A 9,953-nucleotide genomic window follows, 5' to 3' on the forward strand; every position below is an offset into this window, starting at 1 on the left:
AAGCTGGCGTCATCCATTATGAATAACCTTGAACAAGTCGCAGGGTTGGAATGGCCGAGGGAGTCTCTTAAATCTAACAGGACAGGGACTGCAGTTCACCGGTACAATTCTCCTCGACAAAGTTCAGCAGGGTTTGCAAGTGTGAATCCCAATGGTCTTCGTTATCTCTCCGTAACCGGTGATGAAATGAAACATTGCAAGACTCGCAACTGGGACTTCATGTACCAACCTACCCTGTTATACGGACAATTGACCGTGCTGGAGAAAGAGCTGCACAATGGAATTGGAAATTTACACTACCATTTCCACCCGGCTTGTACTTCATGCTTCAGAGAAGTGGGAGATTTGAAATTGTCGTGTTTAGAAGAGTTTGAACCGCAACAGACGTGTCCTGTTCTACGAGAGATCATTCTCACTTGCGAAGAAGCAGCCATTCACGACCGAAAACCACCACCCATACCTTATGGTGATTGGGATCAGCTGAACCCCTTCGAGAAATCATACCATGTTGGAGTGGCACAAGGAATGGTTTTTGGAATATTTACATTTGAGGGAAACCAGAGAGAGCGAGACCAGAAACTGCTCCCGCTCACTTTCCGAGGTCGAGTTTCCATTGAACACTATCTAAATGGACTGCTGAAAGGCTTGATTAGTGCTGGAATTTGTAGAGCATCGTATCATTACAACCTCGTGTCTAAACAGAAACCGGTTGTAATCATCACCGATAGTGCCTACAAGCTAATTGAGCACCTCATGCACAATGAGGGATTTCTAACCTTTGTCAACGATCCAAGCTTTGCAACATTGCTGTCCAGATCACGCCGAAAGTTCATCTCAAGCTTTCCATCGTCCGGCAAGGAAGCAGGTCAAAATGTTGTTGATCACCTCCAATCCTCATTAAGCATGAAGACTCATCTTCAGACACCATGGTTGGACTGGAGCCAAACGTTGTGGGTCTTTGCTGATCTCCAGGGCCCCAAGATGATGACTCTGGCCATTTGCTGCCAACGACTGTATCGCTCATTCGTTAATCCCAATCAACAAGGTTTTTACAAGCGAGAGATTCAATCTCTCAAGGAGATCCTGACTTATTACTCTTTGAGAGTAAAAGAGACCCCCGAAGACAAGAAGAGGTTTGAGGATGTTTGGATTCAGAGATCCGAACTGATTGGCCAAGTGTTTTATACCCCTCAAGATGTTAGATTCGCAGGGTCATGTCTCCCGGAACACACAGAGCTAAAACTACGTCAATCGGATATGTGGGACATTGAGTACACCGGAGGCACCTCTAGCGTTACAATTAACTTTGCGTCCGTTCAGGGCCCGTCGGTGTCTCAAGTTCTCGTGTACAAAGTGGATGTTCCGCTCATTTCAGGATTAAGAATAGCACAGTTGGCTACAGGTGCTCATTACAAAATCAGAGCACTACTAGGGCAAACACCCTGGAGAAGTGACGTTCTATGTGTCGGCGATGGATCCGGAGGGATGACGGCCGCCATACTTCGTTTGAATTCTTCCTGTCGTGCCATATTCAACAGTCTTGTGGATCTCACAGCGTCCAATCTTCGAGGTGTCAAGCCCGGACCACCATCCGCACTAACAGCCATGCCCCCTGAAGTCTCTACCCGGTGTGTCAACTTCGAGACTTGTGCAATCGATCCCTCAGATTTGTCACAGAGTCAGACCTGGGATTACTTCGAGGATTTGATCGCGACACATCATCTTCTGCTTGGACTTTGTGTGATGGACATGCAGTTGAGAACTCGTGACGAGATGCAACAAATAATTTGGCATGCCTTGAGGCGTCTTGAAGAATGGCTACTGACCGATGGTGTGGCAATCATCAAAACGTATGGATCCACACTTCAAGAGGATGATTTCGCACTGGTGGCCTCGGTTGGCCGTTATTTCAACATTGTTGAAGCCTGTACCACAGAGTTAACTAGTTCCCATTCGTCCGAGATCTACCTCATCTGCCGACGAATTAAAAAGTTGCACGCGCGCTCGTGCAAGTGCTTGGCTGGCCGCCTGCATCGGGCTCCTGCATTTCTCCTTAAAAACCAGGTATTTCTGATTTGGCTTCAATAAATTTTAGCTGGGGTTGTTTTAGCACGCGTAGAGATCACATTCGACACAAAAACCGGAGCAAAAAGGGGTTTCTTTTGCAATTTTACGCGCTTTCCTTGTTGCCGGGTATTGGGCCCAAGATGGCGTGGGCTCATACCCTCTGAGCCCCGGCCATGCCGAGTACGCGCAAGGGGAAGAACGCGTCGCCGTCCCGCTTCCCCCCGCGGCCCCCGGGGAGTCGCCCCGCTCGCGGGGTTCCGATTTTTCGGAGGACGGCGACGCGGTTATTGCGCGCTTTTGTGATCTAGTCGACCAGCTCCCGGTTGCAGGGGAAGAGAGCCGGCTACCGGCTGGCGGTGGCGAGGAGGAGGAGACCCTCTCCTCTGTCTCAGAGGGCACGGCCGTGGCGGCGGCGCTTCCCGGCGACCTCGGTACCAAGACGCAGGGTCGGCTGCAGGAGATCGTGAGTGAGGCCCTCGCCTACTGCAACCTGCCGGCCAACCGCGTCTCCGTGGAGGCGCGCACCTTCTTCATGACGCGGCTTTTCGAGATGGCCGGCCTATGCGCCGAAATGCGAACGGAGGCGGCCACGGAGCGCGGCGCGGCCCTCGCGTTGCGGGGCCAGCTCATCGAGGCGCGTCGCGAGGCCGCCGAGCTGCAGCGACGCCTGGCCGTCATCGATGCCGGCCTGGGCGATCCTGCGCTCGAGACAACTGGCCCGGGGCCCGCCGGTCGTGGTCCTGCCGCGCCTGCGCGCGCGGTCGCCGCGCCCTCGGGCGCCGGCGGCCCGGTGGGCGCGCCCGCGGGCCGCATGAATTACGCGGCCGCGTTGAAGGCGGGCCTCGCGCCCGCTGCCGGCGCGGCTGACGGCGGACCCGGTGTTGCTGTGACGGTGGGCACCGAGGCGGGGAGACCCGGTGCCCCACACAAACACGTCGCCTTCCTCACGCCGGTGGGGGCGACCGCGACGCCGGCGCGAGACGTTCTCCGGTACCGAAAACCAACGTGGATTCGCTCGCCAAAGACATCACGGACGTGACGCTCCACCGAACCAGGTACGGGCTGACCGTATTTACAGACAATCCCAAATCGCTACACAACCTAGAGCAGGCGATAGCTACGAATTCAGTCACGCGCGCGGCTATCATAATGCGCGTCGCCCAACAGCGCAACCCCTGTATCAAGTTCACAGGGGTAGATCCCGATATCGGCCCCGATGAATTCTTGCTCACGCTCAATGAACGTAATCGCGGTCTCGACCTCGACCTTGACAAGTGTAAGGTCCGCGTCACGTCCGGGGAAAGGGCGGGCTCGCGATCCTATGTAGCGGAAGTGGATTCGGAAGGGTTCCAGAAGATGCTATCGCGTCCGAAGCTCACGGTGGGGTGGACTTCGGTTCGCGCACGAGAAGACTTGCACGTGCCCACGTGCACTTTTTGCGCGTCTTATGGGCACGGGCGCATGACATGCCACCACAAGGCGGATCCGTCAAAGGCGCGCTGCATGAAGTGCGGTGGTCACCACTTGGCCGTGACTTGTAAGGTCAAGATGGGAGACGCCGAGGTGCGTTGTTCGGAGTGTGATAAGGCGGGCCACAGGGAAAAGAATCACCGCACCAGTTTCCCCGAGTGTCCGGTGCTCCTAGAAAAGGTGGCGCGGCTTAGGGCGCGCACCCACTACGGCGACCCGAAGTAGAGGGAGCGCCGCGGGGCTGGGGGATGCGGGGATGGGGACGCATCTGACAACTGGCGAGCGTTGCGGGTGCGCCCGCTCGATCGTTGGTGCGCGGCTGCCGGCGGAAACAAGCATCATGCACCTGAATCTCGGCCACGCCAGGCGCGCGCTGGCGGCCGCGACACGACGGATGGACGATGTCGGCATACCCATCGCGGCGATCAACGATCTGCCAACCACGAAGAGGGTGAGGCCGCAGCTACCACCGGACTTTTCGTATTTCGGGGAAGAGGAGGAACCCCTGAGCGCCATCTTCGTCCGTCGGCCTGACTGACGTGTTCCCCGTGTACGTGTCTACACTGTTAGCAAAAGTTAGCCGACATTGGGGTTTTTGCGGCTCATGAGCTTTGAAGACTACCTTGCACCAGAAAATTACTCTGGCATGAGGCACTAAAATGCGTTACATTACATCGTTTTACTACCATCTCTGAGAAACGTAGTAAAAGGATGTCATGAGCCGGCTTTACGACGTACAGAGTTTTAGATCACGTGACCAAAAACTATCTATTGAGAGTTTAAAACCACGTGATCTCGAACCAACCTGAAGATCACGTGATTAAATACTACCACTTTACTCCCCAAGGTCTCGATCATTAATTGCAAGCTCCGCCCAATCCAGTTAAGCCTATGTTCGGCGACAGGCAAGAAATGGCGAAGATCGATGCCGTGGCGGTGCATCCACCAGCGGAACGGCAGAACGTTGGAAACTTGGAACGTATGTACTACATACGCAAGTGGACGCGGCTTCCTGCCTGCGCGCCGCCCGTTGCACGACCGACGAGCCAATCGACTGCATTGCGTCAGTGCGAACTCATCGAAAAATAATGTTCCGATTCCGCTCTGCACGCCGAACCGGCGTGGCCATCCTCGCATTCAGCGACAAAAATCGCCTCAAGAATCGTTCCTGGACCGATCCTCTCTACGGCAGGTAATTATCTCGCCGTTCGCGAGGGATACCGCCATCGGCCGGCAGTCTACAAACGGCGAGTTGTCGGGTCTGCTGCTCCGGCCGGAAGCAAGCGTGTCGGTCAAAGTTCATTGCCAAGCACAAGCCCACTTTTTCATGCTTCTACGAGCGAGAAAACGACTGTCTCTTGTCCACTTTGAAGCTGTGAACGGAATCGTCACGGCCCACTGTAGCACAAAATAAACAAAACGTTGGTTAGTTGTAGTGACAGTCAATGGAAAGCCTCACGCACTAGAAATAGATGCGATCATGTCGAGCGGTCTCACCAATTCAAGATGAGGGCACATATTCTCGCAAACACGACAGCTAGCGCTGTAGGAAGCGTGTATACAAGCGGTGATCATGAATTTGTGCTCAGTAGGTGCCAAAGAAGCCCGTAGGCGATCCACCATTGCAAGCAGACGGAGCTGCACGGACGGCACGCTGATGGGCTCGTGTTCGCCAACTAAAGCGGGAGACACACGGTCCGATTCGGTGTCATATCCGGCGTCCGACGCGCCTGAACGGCAACCGGAATCGATGTGTTTTGCCGTGCCGAAGCGCCGGATCGGACGTCCGGCGTGCGACAAACCGGGCAAATTTTCATCGTCCGATGCGTCCGACAACCGCACTGACCGCACCGTCGTCTGGCCGCAGTTAATGACAGCGTGGCTGGCATGTGGCGTTCTTTGACGTTCCCTCCACGGAGGCGCGGCTGGCAGGCCGGTTTCTCGCAGTCTTTTTTTTTTCCTTGCCTGCTGCAGTTTGTTGCCGACACGAAATAGTTACCAGTTCATTAATATTATCTCGAACGTGTGCTTATTATGGCAAACAGCGCGTAGTACACTAGCACTAAGCTACCGTCGAAATCGGGAGCCGCGACGCGAGGGCCTTCCGCGGGCAAACAGCACACACCGACCGCCTGAGCGAGGCTGCTCGCTTCGCTTACACGTTTGCCTTTCGCAACGACTGCGCCGAGTAAACCAATTGTATTTAATTACGGGCTACCTAAGTGCACAGTGTTAATTGTTTTGGCAAAAATAAGCCCTCTTCATCGAGCTCGGGCTGGATCAAGCGCCGTCGGCCACAGCGTCCGCCTAGCTATGCCTGCCGGCAGTGGCGTAGCTAGGTCGTCTGGCACCCGGGGCCCATAGGTCTTCTGTCACCCCCCCCCCCCCCTCACCCGCCGCCGGGTGTAGACGAGGAAGGCGAGGATATCGACAATTTCCGGGTTTCAGCACCAGTACAGCCGCCTTGGACACCACGCACGTCCCCCGGGTCCCCCTCTCCTTGGCTTTCTTTCCCAGAGGTCACGAATGCAGCAGGAATTGGCGGCGAGGAGTTACGGAGTCGCCATCTATCGGAAGCGCCTCGCTGGCGTAGTATGAGGGATCACGCAGCGCGCTGCTCATAGGTTTTGCTGTCAGCGCTCATTGAAACCACCACCCGGGTGCACTCCCGGAAATTTCTGTAAGTACTTTCGAAACGAGAGAAGTTTTGTACTGTCTAAATAATAATCTTGGGCAAACTGAAAGCACAGAATCGTTTACAGACGCTATCTCTTTACCGAATACGTACAGTGGACGCCACTGTGCGCGGTCGCCGCTATTTAGTCTCCCGAACCGGCTTCTTGCGTGAAAGGTAGGCAAACGCCGAGACCAAACTATGTGAAATATGTTCTTATAGTGTTTGTATATCTAAATGGAGCGTAATAGAATGAAGCCTCAACGCAGCGATCGCACAGCTTCGCAGCGACCGACTGCGCGTCTGCATGCTTGTCCGCGCACTGTTGCGCTTTCGCCGCGTGCGCGTTTTCGCACCGTGCCATGAGCTTTAGGCTGCAGAATATGAGCATTTGACAGTATACAAGCAACCAATGTTGCGTGGGTGCTATCAGAGCCGTTCAAAAATAATTTCATTGTAGAGACTGCGACGTCTACGGGGACTGATGTGCTGGACGTCGCGACGATCCAATCTTTTTTTTTTCTAAATTCTTGGACGTTTCAATATTATTTATCGAGTTGCGCCGCACTATATGTTTATCGGTGTTCTCAGCGGGCGATTTCCCGCTGCTTCTTTTTTGTAATCCAGTGCATTAATTCATAACACAAACATGACCATATGCCATGCGTTTTTTTGTGTGCTTTTTACCGCTCGCTATCCACTCCAGTGAACTTGCCAGTATCTATAGCATCCACAAGTTCATAAACCAAACCGTCATGACATTAGTCGGGCAGCGGACTCGGGCGAGCGTCACAGTGCGCGTTTTTCGAACATTGCAGACCCGGCGCCGAAGCAGAAATCTTCCTCGCGTCTGTGCTTGCTGCATACCGGAGTGGCAGCCGATGACTGTTCGCCGGTTTTATGTTTCGCGAGCCAAGCTTCACGCAGCTTCTTGTCCGGCGGCTACGTATGAATAAGGCTGACACCGGGCTCCGTTGCGTACGTCTGGCACTGCGGCACCGAGCAAGCCTACCATGTTGCGCACCTTCAAAGGCAGCCCCTACCTATTCTAGTGCTTTCAATCGTTGTAAAGGAGACACTCGAAGCGGGAAAATCCCGCCAATAAACGAGGACCGCAGCGTACGACGGAACTTAAACTTTCCCTTTCAGCTCGCTTCGGCGCTCCCGAAGCAGCCGACGCGGCCGCTATGTCCACATGATCCCTAATAGCACGTTGCGCCGACGGTGGCGCCAGCTTTTCCTGTGGTGGAGCTCGAACCTGTAAGATGTTGCAGTCGCAGTCGTAGGGATGAACTTGACTCTTCGTCGGGACTTAGGCAAGCAGGGTTTATTTACATTATTTACAGTTGAAACTAGACATACATCAACAGTCTAGCGTGACTCCCAAATGGAGCCCGCAAGACGAAGCATACAGCAAACGAGCACACAGCTCACGAGTACATTTCGAGCACGACAACGAGCCCACACTAGCAGCCGACAATCGCTGCTTATAAGCACTCCGCTCGACGTCATTGAAGATGACCCGCCCTTTTGGAGGAAGAGGGCTCACATACACGTACACACACAGACACACAGGTCCAATGGTCCGGAGCCGACGTCAGAGGGGCTTCGTAGAACCCTGAGCCAACCGGGTAGCGCGCCCGAGTAGCACATTGGGAAGGAGCCCACGACGACGTTCCCGCGGCAACTCCCCCACCCGTAGCAGATCAGGTCCGCGTTGGGGAGTTGGGTAACAATAGTTGGCCCGCCAAACTCATTCGGTACCTCTACATTCCAGAGCTGCGTTTCTCCTTGGTCGCCTCGTGTGTCGGCAGACTGTGACGAATCCTGGGGCCCCCGTACCGCAAAGCACCCTTTTGCCAAGGCGGCGCATGGTGGGTTAACGTCGTCCTCGCTCGTTCTCCGAAGGGCGCCGCCACCCCGGATTGATCGACGCACCGGCAGCGGGCTGAAATAGCTGCAGGCCGATCCTAACAAGGCCAATACACGCTGTTTTTTTCTGCACCAAATAACACAGTGTGCTGCACTGATAACTTGTGATAAGCGCATGTGCACATCTTCTGTCAGACTGTAAGGCTTGGCAACCAATACAAATGCGGCATAGTGGCAAATACCGCTCACGTCACAAGTAAACAAAAATTTATAAAGTTTTAATTACCAATTTTAGCGGCAACATTGCATTTGCAAAATTGAAGACCGACATTCATATCTTGCCCAACAACTTCACAAAAATCATCGTAGGTACTATGGCCCGCAGTATTTTGGTTGTGGGCAGCCCTGAACGAAAACGAAAATTAAATTGTGTCTCAGTGACGCTGATCTCCCCCCTATATTAGAAAAACGGAAAACGCCACCTGCCTCCCTGCTGCGCGGGCGCCAATGTTATGACAATTACGAGTTCTCTTTATTGTGATCAATAAAGCCTTGTTTTTATTTGCTGCTATTCGGACGAACGTGATTATCCTAGCTGCGGTACCACCAAAAGATTGGGAACAGAATAGAGCACGCTTCGCGTCCATTCTTGGCGTCACCATAAAAAAAAAGGACCTCGATGAAGCCCGTGCCAGCGAAACCTGTTGGTCGGCACTTGCAATGGAGAGGGTTGAGGGATCAACCTCACTGGTCCACTATTTCATATTTATTTCGCTACTGCCATACTGGGCGCCGCCCGCAGTGCCAAAGTACTGTAGGTTGTAGCACCCAGATCGATTTTGTTTAAGAAGTTTTTGTTGAGTTAATAATAGGACTTTGAATCCTCAATTCTGGAATTGAAGTGCTTGCTCTATAAGTACTAATTACGGGATTATTAAGGATATGGTTATTACTTAGCTGCCATATTTTTCACGCTACCGAGTTCCTAGTAATCACAGACACATAACTTCACAGAATATCCGGAAATATCCTTACAAAATTCACGTTTTCTTTTAATTCTGTGCAGCTGACACAGACACTATACCTATGACATAAGTCACACAATAACAACAGTTTTCTGAAACTTTCGAGGGTAAGAAGGAAAGCGTGAAACATAACTTCAGGTTTCGCAGCGGCTTCTCGGAGCGAGCGGGAGAGGGGAAGTAAAAGCGAGCTGAACATCGCGGCGCCCGCGACTATATACAGCCTGTCGAGTCATACGCCGCCAAACTCTTCGGCCGCACCGAGTCTGAAGACGATCCAGAGAATCCCATTCGCGACTTTTGACGGCCGCACTTATGCAACGTCGCTCTCAACGAACACTTCGCCGTAAACGAGAGCGCCGGGCGCGCTCGTTGAACGCCCTCTTCACTGCTGTCTTTGTTCGTCTTCGCTGCGCGTTCTGAACGGAAGAGGGACCCAAGAGCCTCAACGCCTTACTGTATGTTTAGCGACTCCTGCTCCAAGCATGAACGTACGGCACACCCCACATGAAGCATTCCGCTAAGGCGAATAATTTAGCGACCATTTTTCGAATTAAATTTTTTAGCCCGCACATTCGTGCGATTATTTCATGAGGTGTTGATAGAGCTGCAGCCGACAATCCTGCGGCGCAACGAATCGGGTACATGAGCTCGGGCTACTGGTTGCCGGAGCATTCTTTGCCATTTGCGTCCAGTCAAGCCCGCGGAAAAAGTGGTGTCTTCAGGCGTATGACACCCCCCCCCCTCCCGCTGGCCCCTTGCACCCGGGGCGGCCCCCCGGCTCCCCCTGTTGCTACGCCACTGCCTGCCGGCCGTATCGCTGGCTGTTAGCGGAGCCGGCAGTGAAC

The sequence above is a fragment of the Dermacentor andersoni genome, chromosome 10 (genome assembly GCF_023375885.2).
Source record: "Dermacentor andersoni chromosome 10, qqDerAnde1_hic_scaffold, whole genome shotgun sequence".
Classification (NCBI taxonomy): domain Eukaryota; kingdom Metazoa; phylum Arthropoda; class Arachnida; order Ixodida; family Ixodidae; genus Dermacentor; species Dermacentor andersoni.